This window comes from Scyliorhinus torazame, chromosome 5, assembly GCF_047496885.1.
Source record: "Scyliorhinus torazame isolate Kashiwa2021f chromosome 5, sScyTor2.1, whole genome shotgun sequence".
Classification (NCBI taxonomy): domain Eukaryota; kingdom Metazoa; phylum Chordata; class Chondrichthyes; order Carcharhiniformes; family Scyliorhinidae; genus Scyliorhinus; species Scyliorhinus torazame.
Window position 1 is genome coordinate 111,811,935 of NC_092711.1, and position 19,732 is coordinate 111,831,666.

A 19,732-nucleotide genomic window follows, 5' to 3' on the forward strand; every position below is an offset into this window, starting at 1 on the left:
AGGCCATGGAGGGATTTGAAAACAAGGGTGAGAATTGACTGGGAGCGAATACAAGTCTCGGAGCACAGGGATCATAGGGGAAAGGAACTTGCTGTGAATTAAGACATGGGGAGCAGACTTTTGGATGGCTTTAAGTTTACAGAGGTAGAATGTGGGAGAGCAGCCAGGTGTGTAATGGAATTGTCGAATCGGGAGGTGACGATGGTAAATTGCCTTAGTATCTAAAAAGGTTAGCTGTGGTTATGGGGATAGGTGGAGGTGTGGGCTTAGTTAGGGTGCTCTTTCCAAGAGCCAGTGCCGATTGGATGGGCCGAATGGCCTCCTTCTGCACTGTAAATTCTATGAGGTCAGAAGCTCATATTCGATCAGTATGAAACCAAATTTACAAAGAGACTGGCTTGAGGGCAGGTAGAAGTCAAAAGAATTTGAACCGTGACGTCACAGCCTGCAGGTAAGGGACTGGCTGGTGACTGGTAAGTAGTTTTTATTTTATTTTTCCTCATGTATTATTGTGCGGGGTGCAGAGGTTGCTGAGTGAGTGCTTGCTGAGAAGGGGAGTGAATAACAGGTAAGCTCTTTCTTTCTTTTTCTTTTTTTTAATCGAGAGGGGATGGCAGGGAAGGTAGTGCAATGTTCCTCCTGCAGAATGTTTGAGGTGAGGGACACCGTCAGTGTCCCTGCTGATTTCATCTGTGGGAAGTGCACCCATCTCCAGCTCCTCAGAAACCGCGTTAGGGAACTGGAGATGGAGCTGGATGATTGGGAGGCAGAGGTGGTCATAGATAGAAACTTCACGGATGTAGTTACTCAGAAGAATCAAGATAGATGGGTGATGGTGAGAGGGGCTGGGAGGAAGCAGTCAGTACAGGGATCCCCTGTGGTCGTTCCCCTTCGTAACAAGTATACCGCTTTGGATACTGTTGGGGGTGACAACTTACCAGGGGTAAGCCATGGGGTACTGGTCTCTGGCACAGAGGCTGTTCTTGTTGCTCAGAAGGGCAGGGGGGAGAGGAGTAGAGCATTAGTCATTGGAGACTCCATAGTTAGGGGCATAGATAGGCGATTCTGTGGGAACGAGAGAGACTCACGGTTGGTGTGTTGCCTCCCAGGTGCCAGGGTCCGCGATGTCTCGGATCGTGTTTTCGGGATCCTTAAGGGGGAGGGGGAGCAGCCCCAAATCGTGGTCCACATAGGTACCAACGACATAGGTAGGGATAGGGATGTAAGGCAGGAATTCAGGGAGCTAGGGTGGAAACTTAGATCTAGGACAAACAGAGTTATTGTCTCTGTGTTGTTACCTGTGCCACGTGATAGCGAGACGAGGAATAGGGAGAGAGAGGAGTTGAACACGTGGCTACAGGGTTGGTGCAGGAGGGAGGGTTTCAGATTTCTGGATAATTGGGGCTCATTCTAGGGTCGGTGGGACCTCTTCAAACGGGATGGTCTCCACCTAGACCAGAGGGGTACCAATATCCTGGGGGGGAAATTTGCTAATGCTCTTCGGGAGGGTTTAAACTACTTCAGCAGGGGCTTGGGAACCTGAATTGTAGCTCCAGTATACAGGAGGTTGAGAGTAGTGAGGTCATGAGTAAGGTTTCAAAGTTGCAGGAAGGTGGTTTAAAGTGTGTCTTCTTCAATGCGAGGAGCATCCGGGATAAGGTGGGTGAACTTGCGGCATGGGTTGGTACCTGGGACTTCGATGTTGTGGCTATTTCGGAGACATGGATAGAGCAGGGACAGGAATGGTTGTTGCAGGTGCCGTGGTTTAGATATTTCAGGAAGCTCAGGGAAGGTGGTAAAAGAGGGGGAGGGGTGGCATTGTTAGTCAAGGACAGTATTACGGTGGCAGAAAGGACGTTTGATGAGGACTAGTCTACTGAGGTAGTATGGGCTGAGGTTAGAAACAGGGAAGGAGCCCACTTCTGGTTGCGGCGATGCACTGCTAAGCCGCACGTTTCGGCAGCTCACGTTCGAACGGACTTTTGGGCTCTTTTTGGGAGCCCCAACGGAATTTTTTCGGACCAAACCCAGTCTGGGGTGATGAAGTAAGGAGTCCCCCTGGTGTGTATGGAAAGGATCGGTGGTAGTGGCCAGATTGCGTAGGATCCGTTGGAGCAGCGGCAGAGAAGAGAAGGAAGAAGCAAGATGGTGGCGGATGGAGCCCAGACGACATGGGACCCGGACCAGCAGGAATTCCTCCGACGGTGTGTGGAGGAATTAAAGAAGGAGGTGCTGGCGCCGATGTTATTGGCAATCGAAGGGCTAAAAGAAACGCAAAATGCCCAGGTGATAAAGCTCCGTGGGGTGAAGGCGAAGGCAGCGGAGAACGAGGATGAGATTCTGGGCCTAGCGGTAAAAATGGAGACGCACGAGGCGCTACATAAGAGGTGTATCGAAAGGCTCGAAGTCCTGGAGAACAGCTCAAGGAGAAAGATCCTCCGGATTCTGGGTCTCCACGAGAGAGTAGAGGGAGCTGACGTTGGGGCTTATGTGAGCACGATGCTCCATTCGCTAATGGGAGCTGAGGCCCCCTCGGGCCCCCTAGAGGTGAAAGGGGCTCACTGGGTCCTTGCGAGGAGACCAAAGGCTGGAGAACCACCAAGGGCGATAGTGGTGAGATTTCACCGCTTCACCGACAGAGAGGCTGTTTTGAGCTGGGCCAAGAAGGTACGGAGTAGCAGGTGGGAGAATGCAGTGATACGAGTGTATCAGGACTGGAGCGCGGAGGTGGGCGAAGGAGGGCGAGTTTTAATCGGGCCAAGGTGGTACTTCACAAGAAGAAAATAAAGTTTGGGATGCTGCAGCCGGTGCGATTGTGGGTCACGCACCAAGATAGACACTACTACTTTGAAACGTCAGACGAGGCATGGACCTTCATCCAAGAAGAGAAATTGGACCTAAACTGAGGGACTGATGCTGTGGGGGAGATGACGATGTTGATGTACAGAAATGTAAATTGGGGAATGGGAGGTTCACAGTATCGGGAAGACAGACGGGGGTTTTTTTTTTCTTGACGGGGGGACACTGAGAAATGTGGGCGCCGGTGGAAAAATGGACTGAGGTGGGGGATGGGGAATGGGGGAGCTGTGCCATAGGGGGCGGGGCCGATCCAGGAAAGCGCGGTTTTTTTCCCCCACGCTAGGGAGATGATGGCGGGAAGGTAGGCGCAAGGAGGATGAGAGTCCCACACACGGGGGGGGGGGTCAAGGAGAGAGCGGGGGAAGCCGGGGTCAGTTGGAGTCAGCTGACTTTCGGAAGCATCATGGGGGGAGTAACTATGCTAGATGGGGATCTAGCGGGGGGGGGGGGGGTCAACTGGGTTTGCTGCTGCTGGGAGCGAGAGGGAGCTGGCAAGAGAAGAGGTGGTCAGGACGGGAGTGCGCCGCCTGACGGACGGGTGGGTGCGCGGGACCTGGACGTGGGACTGGCCTAGAATAGCGGATGGCTAGTCGGCGGGGGTGGGTGTGGGGGGGTGGGTGGGGGGGGTGGCCCAATCCGGCTGATCATGTGGAATGTGAGAGGCCTAAATGGGCCAATTAGAGGGGCCCGAGTGTTCGCGCACTTAAAAAGACTGAAGGCAGATGTGGTCATGCTTCAGGAGACGCATCTGAAGGTGGCGGATCAGGTTAGGTTAAGGAAAGGATGGGTGGGACAGGTGTTCCACTCAGGGTTGGACGCAAAAAATAGGGGGGTGGCGATATTGGTGGGGAAACAGGTGTCGTTCGAGGCTAGGAATATAGTGGTGGATAACGGGGGTAGATACGTGATGGTGAGTGGTAGATTGCTGGGAAAGGAGGTCGTGCTGGTAAATGTATATGCCCCGAACTGGGATGACGCGGGATTTATGAAGCGGATGCTGGGATGTATCCCGGACCTGCAGGTGGGAAGCCTGGTAATGGGGGGGGATTTCAAAACTGTGCTGGATCCAGGGCTAGACCGGTCTAGATCCAGGACCGGAAGGAGTCCGGCAGCAGCCAAGGTGCTTAGGGGGTTCATGGAGCAAATGGGGGGAGTGGATCCGTGGAGATTTGCTAGGCCGTTGGCCAAAGAGTTGTCCTTTTTCTCCCATGTCCACAAGGTATACTCCCGAATAGATTTCTTTGTTTTGAGCAGGGCACTGATTTCGAAGGTGGCAGGAACGGAGTATTCGGCCATAGCCATTTCAGACCATGCCCCGCACTGGGTGGATCTGGAATTACGAGAGGAGAGGGAGCAGCGCCCACTCTGGCGACTGGATGTGGGATTATTGGCGGATGAGGGGGTCTGTGGAAGAGTGCGGGGATGTATTGAGAGGGACCTGGAGGCCAATGATGATGGTGAGATCCAGGTGGGGGTAGTATGGGAAGCGCTGAAGGCGGTGGTTAGGGAAGAGTTGATCTCCATTAGGGCTTTCAAGGAGAAAAAAAGAGGGCAAAGAAAGGGAGATATTAGTGGGGGAGATTTTGAGGGTGGATAAAAGATATGCGGAGGCCCCGGATGAAGGACCGTATAGAGAGAGGTGAAGACTTCAGATGGAGTTTGACCTGCTGACCACAGGAAAGGCAGAGGCACAGTGGAGGAAGGCACAGGGGATGAGATACGAATATGGGGAAAAGGCGAGCCGGCTGCTGGCCCACCAACTTCGCAAGAGGAAATTAAGACCATAAGACATAGGAGCGGAAGTAAGGCCATTCGGCCCATCGAGTCCACTCCACCATTCAATCATGGCTGATTTCAACTCCATTTACCCGCTCTCTCTCCATAGCCCTTAATTCCTCGAGAAATCAAGAATTTATCAACTTCTGTCTTAAAGACACTCAACGTCCCGGCCTCCACCGCCCTCTGTCGCAATGAATTCCACAGACCCAGCACTCTCTGGCTGAAGAAATTTCTCCTCATCTCTGTTCTAAAGTGACTCCCTTTTATTCTAAGGCTGTGCCCCCGGGTCCTAGTCTCCCCTGCTAATGGAAACAACTTCCCTACATCCACCCTATCTAAGCCATTCATTATCAATTGGGGGAGTTAGGGATGAAACGGGAACTACGGAGCGGAGAGCAGGGAAGGTAAATGAGGTGTTTAAGACCTTTTATGAGAGGCTATATAGGTCCCAACCCCCGGAGGGAAAAGAGGGAATGCAACAGTTTCTGGACCAACTAAGGTTCCCGAGGGTGGAGGAGCAGGAGGTGGCAGGTCTGGGGGCGCCAATTGAGGTGACTATAGGGCTGGGGAACATGCAGGCAGGGAAGGCCCCGGGACCAGACGGGTTCCCGGTGGAATTTTACAGGAAATATGTGGACTTGTTGGCCCCGCTGCTGGCGAGAACCTTTAACGAGGCCAGAGAAGGGGGTCTCTACCCCCGACAATGTCGGAGGCGACGATATCACTAATCCTGAAGCGGGATAAAGATCAGCTGCAGTGAGGGTCACATAGGCCTATCTCACTCCTGAATGTAGACGCCAAGCTGCTGGCAAAAGTGCTGGCGACGAGGATAGAGGATTGTGTCCCGGAGGTGGTGCATGAAGACCAGACAGGGTTTGTAAAGGGGAGAAAACTGAATGTCAACGTGCGACGGCTGTTGGGGGTGATAATGATGCCCCCAGCGGAGGGGGAGGCAGAGATAATGGTGGCGATGGATGCTGAGAAGGCATTCGATAGGGTAGAGTGCGAGTATCTATTCGAGGTGTTGAGGAGGTTTGGGTTCGGAGAGGGGTTTGTCAGTTGGGTCAGACTCCTATATGGGGCCCCAGTGGCAAGTGTAGTCACAAACCGGCAAAGATTGGAATATTTTCGGTTACATAGGGGAACAAGGCAGGGGTGCCCTCTGTCCCCATTACTGTTTGCGTTGGCAATTGAACCACTGGCCATAGCGTTGAGAGACTCTAAGAAATGGAGGGGGGTGGTTAGAGGGGGAGAGGAACATCAAGTGTCACTCTGCGCAGATGACCTACTGCTATATGTGGCGGATCCTGTAGAGGGGATGACAGAGGTTATGCAGATATTGAGGGAGTTTGGAGATCTTTCGGGATATAGGCTAAATATGGGGAAGAGTGAGCTTTTCGTAATACACCCTGGGGATCAGGGAAGAGGAATAGACGCCCTGCCGTTAAGGAGAGTGGAAAGGAGCTTCCGATATTTTGGGATTCAGGTAGGTAGGAGCTGGGGAACTCTACACAAACTCAATCTGACGGGGCTGGTGGAGCAGATGGAGGAGGATTTCAAGAGGTGGGATATGCTGCCGCTCTCACTGGCGGACAGAGTGCAGGCGGTAAAAATGATGGTCCTCCCAAGGTTTCTTTTTGTGTTTCAATGTATCCCCATTCTGATCACAAAGGCCTTTTTCAAGAAAATAGACAGGAGCGTTATGAGTTTCGTGTGGGCAGGGAAGACCCCGAGGGTAAGGAGGGGGTTCCTGCAGCGTAGCAGGGACAGAGGGGGACTGGCGTTGCCGAATCTGGACGACTACTACTGGAGATGAGAGACGAGGGGGAGGCGCTGGTAGAGGAGCTGAAGGGAAAAGAGCTGGGGGAGGAGATTGAGGAGGGGCTGTGGGCTGATGCCCTAAGTAGGGTAAATTCCTCGTCCTCGTGTGCCAGGCTTAGCCTGATACAATTCAAGGTTCTACACAGAGTACATATGACGGGAGCAAGACTGAGCAGGTTCTTCGGAGTGGAGGACAGGTGTGGGAGGTGCTTGGGAAGCCAGGCGAATCACACACACATGTTCTGGTCATGTCCGGCACTGGATGAGTACTGGAGGGGAGTGGCAAAGGTGATCTCAAAGGTGGTGAAGGTCCGGGTCAAGCTAGGCTGGGGGTTAGCTATATTTGGGGTAGCGGAAGAGCCGGGAGTGCAGGAGGCGAAAGAGGCCGATATTCTGGCCTTTGCGTCCCTGATAGCCCGGCGAAGGATCCTACTTATGTGGAAGGAAGCGAAACCCCCCGGCGTGGAGGCCTGGATAAACGATATGGCAGGGTTCATAAAACTGGAACTAATGACATTTGCGCTGAGAGGATCGGCTCAGGGGTTCTCCAGGCGGTGGTAACCATTCCTCGACTATCTTGCGGAACGTTAAGGGAAAATAGATCGTCAGCAGCAGCAGCCCGGGGGGGGGGGAGGAGCACTATTTTTTGTTACTTTGTTAGTTCACTATTTTATTTAAATAATGTTACTAATCAGCTATTGTGTTATTTTTATGTTGATTTGTAAAGTGGAAAAATTCTGTTTGAAAACTTTAAAATATATATTTTTAAAAATTAAAATTAAAAATAGGTACACGCAGGTTGATGCGTACCCTCTCCCCCGCATATCCGACATGGTCAATCGGATTGCACAGTTCAAGGTCTTTTCCACCATGGACCTCAAGTCCGCATACCACCAGCTCCCCATCCACCCGAGTGACCGCAAGTACACGGCCTTCGAGGCAGACGGGCGGCTCTACCACTTCTTAAGGGTCCCATTCGGCGTCATGAACGGGGTCTCGGTCTTCCAACGGGAGATGGACTGAATGGTTGATCAGCACGGGTTGTGGGCCAAGTTCCCATACCTCAATAATGTAACCATCTGCGGCCATGACCAGCAGGACCACGACGCCAACCTCCGCAAATTCCTCCAGACCGCTTATGCCCTGAACCTCACCGATAATGAGGAAAAATGCATTTAGCACCAACTGTCTGGCCGTCCTGGGATACGTAGTGCGTAATGGAGTGATAGGCTCCGACCCCGAACGCATGCGCCCCCTTATGGAATTTCCCCTTCCCCACTGCTCCAAAGCCCTGAAACGCTGCCTGGGCTTCTTTTCGTATTACGCCCAGTGGGTTCCCCAGTACGCAGACAAGGCCTGCCCATTAATAGTCCACTACCTTCCCCCTGTCGGCAGAGGCCCGCCAGGCCTTCAGCCGCATCAAAGCGGATATCGCAAAGGCCACGATGCACGCAATCGACGAATCCCTCCCCTTCCAGGTCGAGTGCGACGCATCCGATGTAGCTCTGGCGGCCACTCTCAACCAAGCAGGCAGACCCGTGGCCTTTTTCTCCCGGACCCTCCACGCCTCAGAAATCCGCCACTCCTCAGTGGAAAAGGAAGCCCAAGCCATAGTGGAAGCTGTGCGACATTGGAGGCATTACCTGGCCAGCAGGAGATTCACTCTCCTCACTGACGGTAGTCTTTATGTTCGATAATGCACAGCGGGGCAAAATCAAGAATGACAAGATCTTGAGGTGGATGATTGAGCTCTCCACCTATAACTATGAGATCTTGTATCGTCCCGGAAAGCTGAACGAGCCATCCGATGCCCTATCCCGCGGCACATGTGCCAACAGACAAGCAGACCGCCTCCAAGCCCTCCACGAGGACCTCTGCCACCCGGGGGTCACTCGATTCTACCAGTTCGTGAAGTCCCGCAACCTCCCCTACTCGGTCGAGGAGGTCCGTACAGCCACCAGGAACTGCCAAATCTGCGCAGAGTGCAAACAGCATTTTTTCAGGCCAGATAGAGCGCACCTGATAAAGGCTTCCCGTCCCTTTGAATGCCTCAGTTTGGATTTCAAACGCCCCCTCCCCTCCACCGACCGCAATGCATACTTCCGGAACATGGTGGACGAGTACTCCCGTTTCCCCTTCGCCATCCCCTGCCCCGACATGACAGCGGCCACAGTCATTAAAGTCCTTGGCACCATCTTTACAGTGTTCAGTTTCCCCGCGTACATCTATAGTGACAGGGGGTCCTCCTTCATGAGTGACGAGCTGCGTCAGTTCCTGCTCAGCAAGGGCATGGCCTCGAACAGGACCAGCTACAACCCCCGGGGGAACGGTCTGGTAGAGAGGGAGAACGGTACGGTCTGGAATACCGTCCTACTGGCCCTACGGTCCAGAAATCTCCCAGTTTCCCGGTGGCAGGATGTCCTCCCGGATGCCCTCCACTCCATCCGGTCGCTGCTGGTACCACCACTAACCAAACGCCTCACGAGCGCCTCCTCGTCTTCCCTAGGAAGTCCTCCTCCGGAACGTCGCTGCCGACCTGGCTGGCAGCCCCAGGACCCACCTTGCTCCGAAAACATGTGCGGGCGCACAAATCGGACCCAATGGTCGAAAGGGTTCACCTCCACGCAAACCCGCAGTACGCCTACGTGGCGTACCCAGACAGCCGACAGGACACGGTCTCCCTACGGGACCTGGCGCCCGCCGGAAACACACACACACTCCCAACACCGATCACCCCCTCCCTGCCACGGGCGCACCCCACAACCGCTCCCTTCCCGGGTGGATCGGTCCTCCTCCCGTGCCCGCCCAGGCGTAAATAAACAGGGACGAACAGCGCACCGCTCCCAAAGACAACAGTGCCCGAGCCAGCACCTGCACCACCACCAGGGCTGAGGCGATCGACAAGGACGACCGGGGCACCCGCTCGACTTGTGGAATCCGCGTGACACAAGAAGAAAAGGAAAACAAACTTGTAAATAATTCTGACAACCTGTATATAGTTAACTGTTGGGCTAAATGCATAGCCACTGTACAAAATCAGTTCCAGGACCAGCCTTGTAAACCCCTACCACCATGCGAACCACCACCCCGCCGGGTTCTTTTTTAATAAGGGGTGAATGTGGTGGTATGTATTAGGGGTAGTATGGTACCTGTGAAGCCGAGAGGCTATTGGCTGACAGGTCCCGGGTCCTGGTCGGATCTGCCGCCTGCTGGCTCCGCCCTGAAGGCAGAGTATAAGAGCTCGAGTTCTCCCAGCAGCTGCATTCTGTAACTGAGCTGCTGGGGAACAAGTCTTGCTTAATAAAGCTTCGAGTGATTTAATCTCTTCTCGACTTGAGTGAGTAATTGTTGCGCTACCATTGTGACTGTCACACAAAGACATTTTCGGTCTGAAAACTTAAACCAGCTGTTTTACATTCAATCAGGAACATCACAGTTTTACACCAATCGTTGAATTGACAGCACATTTCCAGCATTCACCATTGTTCTTCCTGACTCTAAACACAGTTGTAAAGGAGCTTCTGTTCCATGTTTAGGACCTCTGAGATATGGAAGAGAGCGGTTGGGACACATTTCTTACACGCCTCAGGATTAACCCACACGGGGACTTTGCTGTCAGTGAAGAGAGATGAGAAAGACCAATGTGTTATTTGTCCCTCTCAGGGTGCAGGTGGGGTAGTCCAAACTTCTCCTTCAGCGCCCCTAAACTCGCAAACGTCCCATCGATGAACAGGTCCCCCATTCTTCTAATCCCTGCCTGATGCCAGCTCTGAAACCCCCCGTCCATCCTTCCTGGGACAAACCGATGGTTATCTCTGATCGGGGACCACACCGAGACTGCCATCGCTCCCCTATGTCGTCTCCACTGGCCCCAGATCTTTAGCGTTGTGGCCACCACCGGACTCGTGGTGTACCTTGTCGGCGAGAGCGGAGGCGGCGCCGTCACCAGCGCCCCCAGGCTCATTCCTTTGCAGGATGCCATCTCCAACCTCTTCCATGCCGCCCCTTCTCCCTCCATCACCCACTTACGGATCATCGCCATGTTGGCTGCCCAGTAGTAGCCACCCAGATTCGGCAACACCAGCCCTCCTCTATCTCAACTACGCTCCAGGAACCCCCTCCTTACCCTCAGGGTCTTACTCGCCCACACACAACCCATAATGCTCCTGCCTACCCTCTTAAAAAAGGCCTTGGTGATCACAATTGGAAGGCATTGGAATACAAAAAGAAACCTCGGGAGGGTCACCATTTTAATCGACTGTACCCTGCCCGCTAGCGAGAGTGGCAACATGTCCCACCGTTTAAAGTCCTCCTCCATCTGGATTGGATTGGATTGGATTTGTTTATTGTCACGTGTACCGAGGTACAGTGAAAAGTATTTTTCTGCGAGCAGCTCAACAGATCATTAAGTACATGAGAAGAAAAGGGAATAAAAGAAAATACATAATAGGGCAACACAACATATACAATGTAACACAACATATACAATGTACCCCTGCCTCATCCCTCGATACAGCCCGTCAAATTAAGTTTGTGCAGGGTCCCCCAGCTCCTTGCTACCTGGATCCCCAAGTATCGAAAGCTCCTTTCCACCCTCCTCAACGGTAGGTCGTCTATCCCTCTTCCCTTATCCCCCAGATGCACCACAAAGAGCTCACTCTTCCCTACATTAAGCTTGTAGCCCGAGAAGTCCCCAAATTCCCTTAGGATCTGCATGACCTCCACCATCCCCTCCACTGGATCCGCCACATACAGCAACAGGTCGCCTGCGTACAGTGACATTCGATGCTCCTCTCCCCCTCGAACCACCCCCCTCCATTTCCTAGACTCCCTTAATGCCATGGCCAAAGGTTCAATTGCTAATGCAAACAACAGGGGGCACCCCAACTCGTCCCTCGATACAGCCGAAAATACTCAGACCTCCACCGATTCGTAACCACACTCGCCACCGGGGTTCTATATAGGAGCTTAACCCAACTGATAAACCCCTCCCCAAACCCAAACCTCCGCAACACTTCCCAGAGATACTCCCACTCTACTCGGTCAAAGGCCTTTTACGCGTCCATAGCTGCCACTATCTCTGCCTCTCCCTCCACCGTTGGCATCATTATCACGTTTAGGAGCCTTCGCACATTGGTATTTAGCTGCCTGCCCTTTACAAATCCCGTCTGGTCCTCGAGAATCACCCCCGGGACACAGTCCTCAATCCTCGTAGCCAACACTTTTGCCAGCAACTTAGCATCTACGTTGAGGAGCGAGATCGGCCTATACGACCCTCATTGCAGTGGGTCCTTATCCCGCTTCAGGATCAAAGAGATTGTCGCCTGCGGGAACAGATCTTTACCAGATGGAAGTTCTAAAAAGGATAGAAAGTGATGAAGGTTCACATTTCACAGCAGAGGTAAGGCAACAGCTCTGTTTTCTTGTGGGTGTGAAAAGACATTACCATATCCCCTACTAACCAGTAACTAAGTAAAGTCACCATTGCCCAGATAACAATCGGCTACTGTCCCCTTTGAGGGGGAGAGCTGACTGGTGGTGATTTAACCTGAGGACCAGCACACCTCAGGCGAGGGGCAAGGTTGATAATGTGGTTGGTTTAGCTCAGTTGGCAAGATGGCTGGTTCGTGCTGCACAGTGAGCCCAACAGCGCGGATTCAATTCCTGTATCAGCCAAGGTTATTCATAAAGGCCGACCATCTCAACCTTGCCCCTCAGCTGAAAGGTGGTGATCCTCAGGTTAAATCACCACCAGTCAGCTCTCATCTGGGACTATGGTGACTTTACCAACCAGAATCTTGTCAGATGGTTGGGAACTTTATTCACTCTCAAGAAACACTGACAAAAGCTGTCATGAAGGGAGCTGATGGTCTGGTCAAGGGCAATGACTTGGTCACTTCCCTGCCTTGCGTCTTAAAGACCATTCACTCCCCTCCACTTCACTCCCTCGCTCACAGACCATTTCAGCTCATAAGTGATTGGTCAATCCAGTTCCCACCAGGGTCCCACTCCCCATTGCTACTCGACAAAGCTATGGCCAGTTCTCTCAGAACCTCCAACAAACCGACATCTTCCCTGCTAAAGACAATGGAGAAGATCGATGCTGACTATTCAGCACCTCCAGGGAGAACCACAATTGCTCAATGAGACATTAAATAATGTTAAATTCACTCATAAAAGTAGTGGGGTTGGGAGCCCAATTGGGAAGGACCATATGATGTTATTGATTAATTGGAAGAAACAACTCTTATATTACCAAATTGGAAATGAGGGAAGGAAACAAAATATCTGTGTTCCCATGGAGATCAGTGTAAACAGTACAAAATGAATTTTCATTTTTCATTTTCATTTCATGAAGCGGTCAGATGGAGAACAAACGCGATTTTTGATTTTTCCAACAGGGACTCGATGTGGTCAGGCATCATGCTCTTGGACTGTGTCCAGGCTGAAGTTCTGTTCCTGCTGTATGATCCTCCTCCAGATTGTCCTTTCTGAGTTCCAGGCAGGTGGTGTTCAACACTCAGGTGGGAAAGACAAAAATCTACAACAATGAGCTTGAAACAAAGTTGATGAATTTAATATGTAACCAGAACATTAAACTTCAATTCAATTATTATTCGTAGAAATAAATACCAACTGTCAGAATGAACATGGTTCAGTCCTGGCTGTGATTAACAACAGCAATAACAGCAGAATCCAACCTCTGTCATCACTTGTGAACTTGCTGGTGTCTCACCAGGTGGGATGACTGAGTGAATGCTTTCCCACACTTGGAGCAGGTAAACAACCTCTCGCCAGTGTGGACTCGCTGGTGTCTCACCAGGTGGGATGAATGGACAAATGCTTTCCCACAGTCGGAGCAGCTGAATGGCCTCTCCCCAGTGTGAACCCGCTGGTGCGCCAGCAGGTGGGCTGACTGACTGAAACCCTTCCTACAGACAGAGCAGGTGAATGGCCTCTCCCCAGTGTGAACTCTCTTATGTATTCGAAGGTCGGATGAATTGATGAACCCTTTCCCGCACATAGAGCACGAGAACGGCCTCTCCTCAGTGTGAGTGTATTGGTGTCTCAGAAGTTCAGATGACCGAATGAACCCTTTCCCACAATTGGAGCAAGGGAAAGGTCTCTCCCCTGTGTGAATGTGTCGATGGTATTCCAGCCGTGACTGGTAATTGAACCCTTTCCCACAGTCTCCACATTTCCACGGTTTCTCCGTGGCGTCAGTACTTGTGTCTCTCCAGGTTGGGTGATCAGTTGAAGCTTCGTCCACACACAGAACACGTGTACGGTTTCTCCTCGCTGTGAATGGTGTGGTGTTTTTACAGGATGTGCAACTGGTCAAAGCTCTTTTCACAGTCATGCCACTGGAACACTCTCACTCAGTGGGGTGTGTGTGGGGTGGGGCGGGGGGGGGGGGCTTTTTCAGTCACATTTATGTTTGAAATCTTATTCCTCAGACAGAATAAAGATTTTTCCTACCACATTCAAAAGCTGATGATATTCAAGTCCTGATGAATTGAGTGATTCTGACAGATCTTGGTCATTGGTTTTTGTTTCCTGTCTGTACCTCCTCCTCTTCTGATATCCTGTAAAAAGAGGTTACATAGAATGACACAGAATAGAAACAAGCCATTCGGCCCAACTATTGCAAATATGATGCTGTTTAAGAAAGGGGCAAAGGATAGCCCAGGAAACTACAGACCTGTCAGCTTGACATCAACAGTGGGAAAACTGATGGAGGCCATAATACGGGATGAGATAAATATACACTTCGAGAAAAATAAATTAATACTAGACAGTCAACATGGCTTAGTCAAGGGCATGTCTGACAAATGTAACTGAGTTCTTTCATGAGGTGATACAGGTAGTGGATGAGGGTAGTGCCGTGGATGTTGTATATTTGGACTTTCAGAAAGCATTTAATATGGTGCCATATGGCAGGTTGGTGAGCAAATTTAAAATGGTTGGGATTGATGGGTCCTTGGCAGCATGGATTTGAATTTGGCTAAGAGATAGGAAACAGCAGGTAGGTATAGATGGGCATTTCTCAGACTGGAGTTGTTAGTGGTGCTCCCCAGGGATCAGTGTTGGGACCCTTGCTTTTTCTGATTTATATAAATGATTTAGAGGTGGGTGTTGAGGGCAAATTCTCTAAATTTGCAGATGATACTAAGCTAGGGAGAATAGTGAATTGTGATGACGCTGAGCGACTTCAGAGGGACATTGACAGATTGACCAAATAGGCAGACACCTGGCAGATGTACCTCAATGCAGAGAAATGTGAGGCAATGCACTTTGGTAGAAGAAACATGGGGAGACAATATAGGCTCAATGGTACAACTTTGAAGGGAGTACAGGAGCAGAGGGACCTTGTGGGTCAAATACATGATTCTCTGAAGGTAGCCAGGCAAGTTAAAGCAGTTGTTAAGTAGGCTTAAAGCATCCTTGGGTTTATAAATAGGAGGCATAGAGTAGAAAAGCAAAGAAGTGATGCTGCACCTCCGCAAATCACTCGTCGGACCACATTGGAGTATTGTGTTCAGTTCTGGGAACCTTATTTAAGGAAGGATGTTAAAGTTCTGGAGAGAGTGCAGAGGAGATTTACTGGAATGATACCAGGAATGAGGAATTTTAGATACAAGGAAAGATTAGAGAAATTGGGCTTGTTCTCCTTAGAGCAGAGAAGCTTAAGAGGTGACCTAATTGAAGTGTTCAAAATTCTGAACAATTTTGACAGGGTAAAGAAGGATAATCTGTTTCCACTAGTTGGTTTGTCAGTGATTAGGGGTCACAGTTTCATGATGGTCAGCAAGAGAGCTAAGACTGAGATGAGGAGAAAATTCCTCGATGGGGCAAATGGCCTCCTTCTGTGCTTTAAATAACAATAACAAAACTAGTGTCTGCTGCTGTTTAAAGGTAGGTAAAGTCCCCCTAGTCCCAGATAACCATAGGCTGCTTTCCCCTTTGATGTGAAGAGCTGGCTAGTGATTTAAGCAGAGGATCGCCACACCTCAGGCTGGTGGCAAGGTTGAGAAGGTGGGACCTTCTTGAATAAGCTCAGCGGGTACAGGAATTGAACCTGCGCTGCTGGCTTCACTCTGCATCACAAACCAAACGCCTCGCCAACTGAGCTAAACAAGCTCCCAGTTTATACTGCACACTCATCTCCCCCTATTCCAACTGCCTCAGCTCAGTCTTTCAGTTTCTCTTTCTATTCTTTCCTCTCTCATGCACTCGTCTAGTTTCCTTTTAGAAGTATTTCAGTTTTTGGCACACTATTTCCTGCAGTAGTGAGTTCCACATTCTAGCCGTTCCAAGTAAACACGTCGCTCCTGGTTGGATTTATCTGCAACCATCTTGTATTTCTGGTCCCTAGCTTTGGATTCTCCCACAAATGGAAACATTCTCTCAACATCTACAAGGTCTCACTTGGCAAACTGGGAAGGAAAATAAAAACTTATGAGATCCAAGAGCAAGTTAGATATTGGATTAAAAAAATACCTCAATGACAGCAAGTGACGATTGATGGACCCTGGGTGTATTTGTGACTGGGAGATGGTGGCACAGTGTCACTGGACTAGTGGTGCACAGGCCCAGGGAGGACACATGTTTGAATGCCACCCTGGCAGAGGGTGGAATTTAAATTCAATTAATAAATCTGGAATTGAAAGCCAGGCCCTGTGTGAAAATGAAATCATTGTTGACTGTTTTAAAACCCATCACATTCACTACTGTGGTTAACTCTAAACTGTCCTCTGAAATTGCCCAGCAAGCCACACAGTTTAAGGGCAATTAGGGATGAGGAAAAAATGCTGGTCTTGCCAGTGACGCCCACATCCCAGAAAGAATAAAGTAAAGCTGTTTCCAATGAGTTTCACAGGACTCAATACCGGGTCCCTCATTCCTGCTTTGTATTATTGATTTGAACTTAAATGTAAGGACATGAATAAGAAGATTGCTGATGATACAAAAAATACTTTCCTAATAGTTGTGAGCTTTATAGTGAGGAAGAAAGTGGTAAGGAAAACAAGGCAAATGATTGCACGATAAATGACAGGGCGAGTTTGATCAGAGCTAGTTTTCTGTACACAGTACAGGAAGGATGTGATTGCACTAGAGAGAGTACAGAGGGGATTTAAAAACATGTGCCAGAAATTGAGAAAAGTTTCTCTGAATAAAGATTGGATAGGGTGGGGTTGTTTTCTTTGGAACTGAAAAGATGGAGGGGAAACCTAAATTAAATGTATAAAATTCTGAGGGATCTAAATAGATTTGATAAGGAAGGTCAAATTTCCTTTGATTGAGGGATCCATAATGAGGGGCAGCGATTTAAGGAAGAATCGGGAGGTTTAGAGCGAATTTTCTTTCCCCCAGAGGTGACAAGGCTCTATTACATACTAACTGAAAGGATAGCTGAAACATTCACAACATTTAAAAACAATTTGAATTAACATAACTTACAAGGCTACAGACCACGAGCTGGAAATTGGGATTAGGCTGAATAGCTACTTGTTCAGCGAATACGATGCTGAATAAAATGCAACACGAACAACAAACTTTAACCAAAATTGACCTCATAACTACCACTAATAACACAGTACGAAGTCTTACAACACCAGGTTAAAGTCCAACAGGTTTGTTTCGACGTCACTAGCTTTTGGAGCGCTGCTCCTTCCTCAGGTTCATTCACCTGTGGAAGGAGCAGCGCTCCGAAAGCTAGTGACATCGAAACAAACCTGTTGGACTTTAACCTGGTGTTGTAAGACAACAAAGAACAAAGAACAAAGAAATGTACAGCACAGGAACAGGCCCTTCGGCCCTCCAAGCCCGTGCCGACCATACTGCCCGACTAAACTACAATCTTCTACACTTCCTGGGTCCGTATCCTTCTATTCCCATCCTATTCATATATTTGTCAAGATGCCCCTTAAATGTCCCTATCGTCCCTGCCTCCACTACCTCCTCCGGTAGTGAGTTCCAGGCACCCACTACCCTCTGCGTAAAAAACTTGCCTCGTACATCTACTCTAAACTTTGCCCCTCTCACCTTAAACCTATGCCCCCTAGTAATTGACCCCTCTACCCTGGGGAAAAGCCTCTGACTATCCACTCTGTCTATGCCCCTCATAATTTTGTATACCTCTATCAGGTCGCCCCTCAACCTCCTTCGTTCCAGTGAGAACAAACCGAGTTTATTCAATCGCTCCTCATAGCTTATGCCCTCCATACCAGGCAACATTCTGGTAAATCTCTTCTGCACCCTCTCTAAAGCCTCCACATCCTTCTGGTAATGTGGCGACCAGAATTGAACACTATACTCCAAGTGTGGCCTAACTAAGGTTCTATACAGCTGCAACATGACTTGCCAATTCTTATACTCAATGCCCCGGCCAATGAAGGCAAGCATGCCGTATGCCTTCTTGACTACCTTCTCCACCGGTGTAGCCCCTTTCAGTGATCTGTGGACCTGTACTCCTAGATCTCTTTGACTTTCAATACTCTTGAGGGTTCTACCATTCACTGTATATTCCCTACCTGCATTAGCCCTTCCAAAATGCATTACCTCACATTTGTCCAGGTTAAACTCCATCTGCCATCTCTCCGCCCAAGTCTCCAGACAATCTAAATCCTGCTGTATCCTCAGACAGTCCTCATCGCTATCCGCAATTCCACCAACCTTTGTGTCGTCTGCAAACTTACTAATCAGACCAGTTACATTTTCCTCCAAATCATTTATATATACTACAAAGAGCAAAGGTCCCAGCACTGATCCCTGTGGAACACCACTGGTCACAGCCCTCCAATTAGAAAAGCATCCCTCCATTGCTACCCTCTGCCTTCTATGGCCTAGCCAGTTCTGTATCCACCTTGCCAGTTCACCCCTGATCCCGTGTGACTTCACCTTTTGTACTAGTCTACCATGAGGGACCTTGTCAAAGGCCTTACTGAAGTCCATATAGACAACATCTACTGCCCTACCTGCATCAATCATCTTAGTGACCTCCTCGAAAAACTCTATCAAGTTAGTGAGACACGACCTCCCCTTCACAAAACCGTGCTGCCTCTCACTAATACGTCTTACTGTGCTTACCCCAGTCCAACGCTGGCATCTCCACATCATGACTAATAACACAGTTAAGTGATCTGCCCATTTTAGCTGGTATAGTTGATATTCTGATGTTCGGGCCGGAAAGTGGAGCTGAGTCCACAAAAGATCAGCCATGATCTCATTGAATGGTGGAGCAGGCTCGAGGGGGCCAGATGGCCTACTCCTGCTCCTAGTTCTTATGTTCTTATATATAGTTAATATAGTTATTTAAACACACGAGTTAATTTACCTGCATACATAATAGTACAACAGCAAATTATTTAGCTTCCCCAATGTGATCGGTGTAATTAGTCTCAAATTTAACCCGGAATGGTCATTAAAAGTTTCCCAGTCACTCTGATATCTGAAATCATTGTCCAGACAGACAGACATTTTACCTCCCACATTCGAAGGTGGATGATATTCAGGTCCTGATGAATCGAGTAACTCTGCCAGATGATGATGATGTGATGTTTGGTTTGAAATTCCCGTTTGTAAATCCTCCTCTTTCTAAAGGAGTTTCCAAACTAATTTCACTCTCAGCCCAGGAGAGAAATTCACAAGATTCTCTCTTCCGGCTTCCGGTTCCACGATGGCCGCGCACGCGCACTACTGCACATGGCCACCGAGCAAGATGGGGTCGCGCAGGCGCCCTGCTTCATATCGCCTCCGAAACAGATGACAGCCGTTAACAGGGGCCGATCAGAGAGAGAAACGCTGTTGCGGACGCCCCATTCGGTGCAATAACCGGACAGTATCAAAAGTGCCGGAACCAAATGATTGCGCTGAGGACCGTAATGGAATAATGGCGCAATGGTTACCCAGTATACTGGCACAGATGACTACGCCCTATCTCCATCACAAGAGCCAGAACGCTAATACGCCAAAATACCCCGCCCCCGGAAGTCACCTTTCTGTGCGGAGCATGCGCGGTGCTGCTCCGGGCTGAGCGCAGCCGCAGTGAGAGTGAGTGCGGCTCCCAGAGGCTGAATGAGAGCCGCCGCGAGCGGGGACAATGGTGAGAACCCAAACCCCCCCAATAAGACCCATTGGTTTTATTGTCAGTCTGCAGACAGGAGCTGGAGAACCCAGGCAGAGGAGAGGGAGGGAGAAAACTGGGAGTGGAGGAAAGAAATGGTGCAGATGGTGAGATGGGTTTGGATTTCAGCCCAGGGAGGAGGGAGAG

General features: G+C 50.0%; 1 long non-coding RNA gene across 1 annotated transcript; it reads right to left on the bottom strand.

Annotated features, from left to right (window-relative positions):
* Positions 1–13,014: 13,014 nt before the first annotated feature.
* Positions 13,015–19,414, bottom strand: LOC140419441 (uncharacterized). The gene is made up of 2 exons (XR_011945793.1): positions 18,945–19,414; positions 13,015–14,045 (listed from the first exon to the last, which is right to left on the bottom strand). It is a non-coding gene; the product is annotated as an uncharacterized lncRNA (long non-coding RNA).
* Positions 19,415–19,732: the final 318 nt, after the last annotated feature.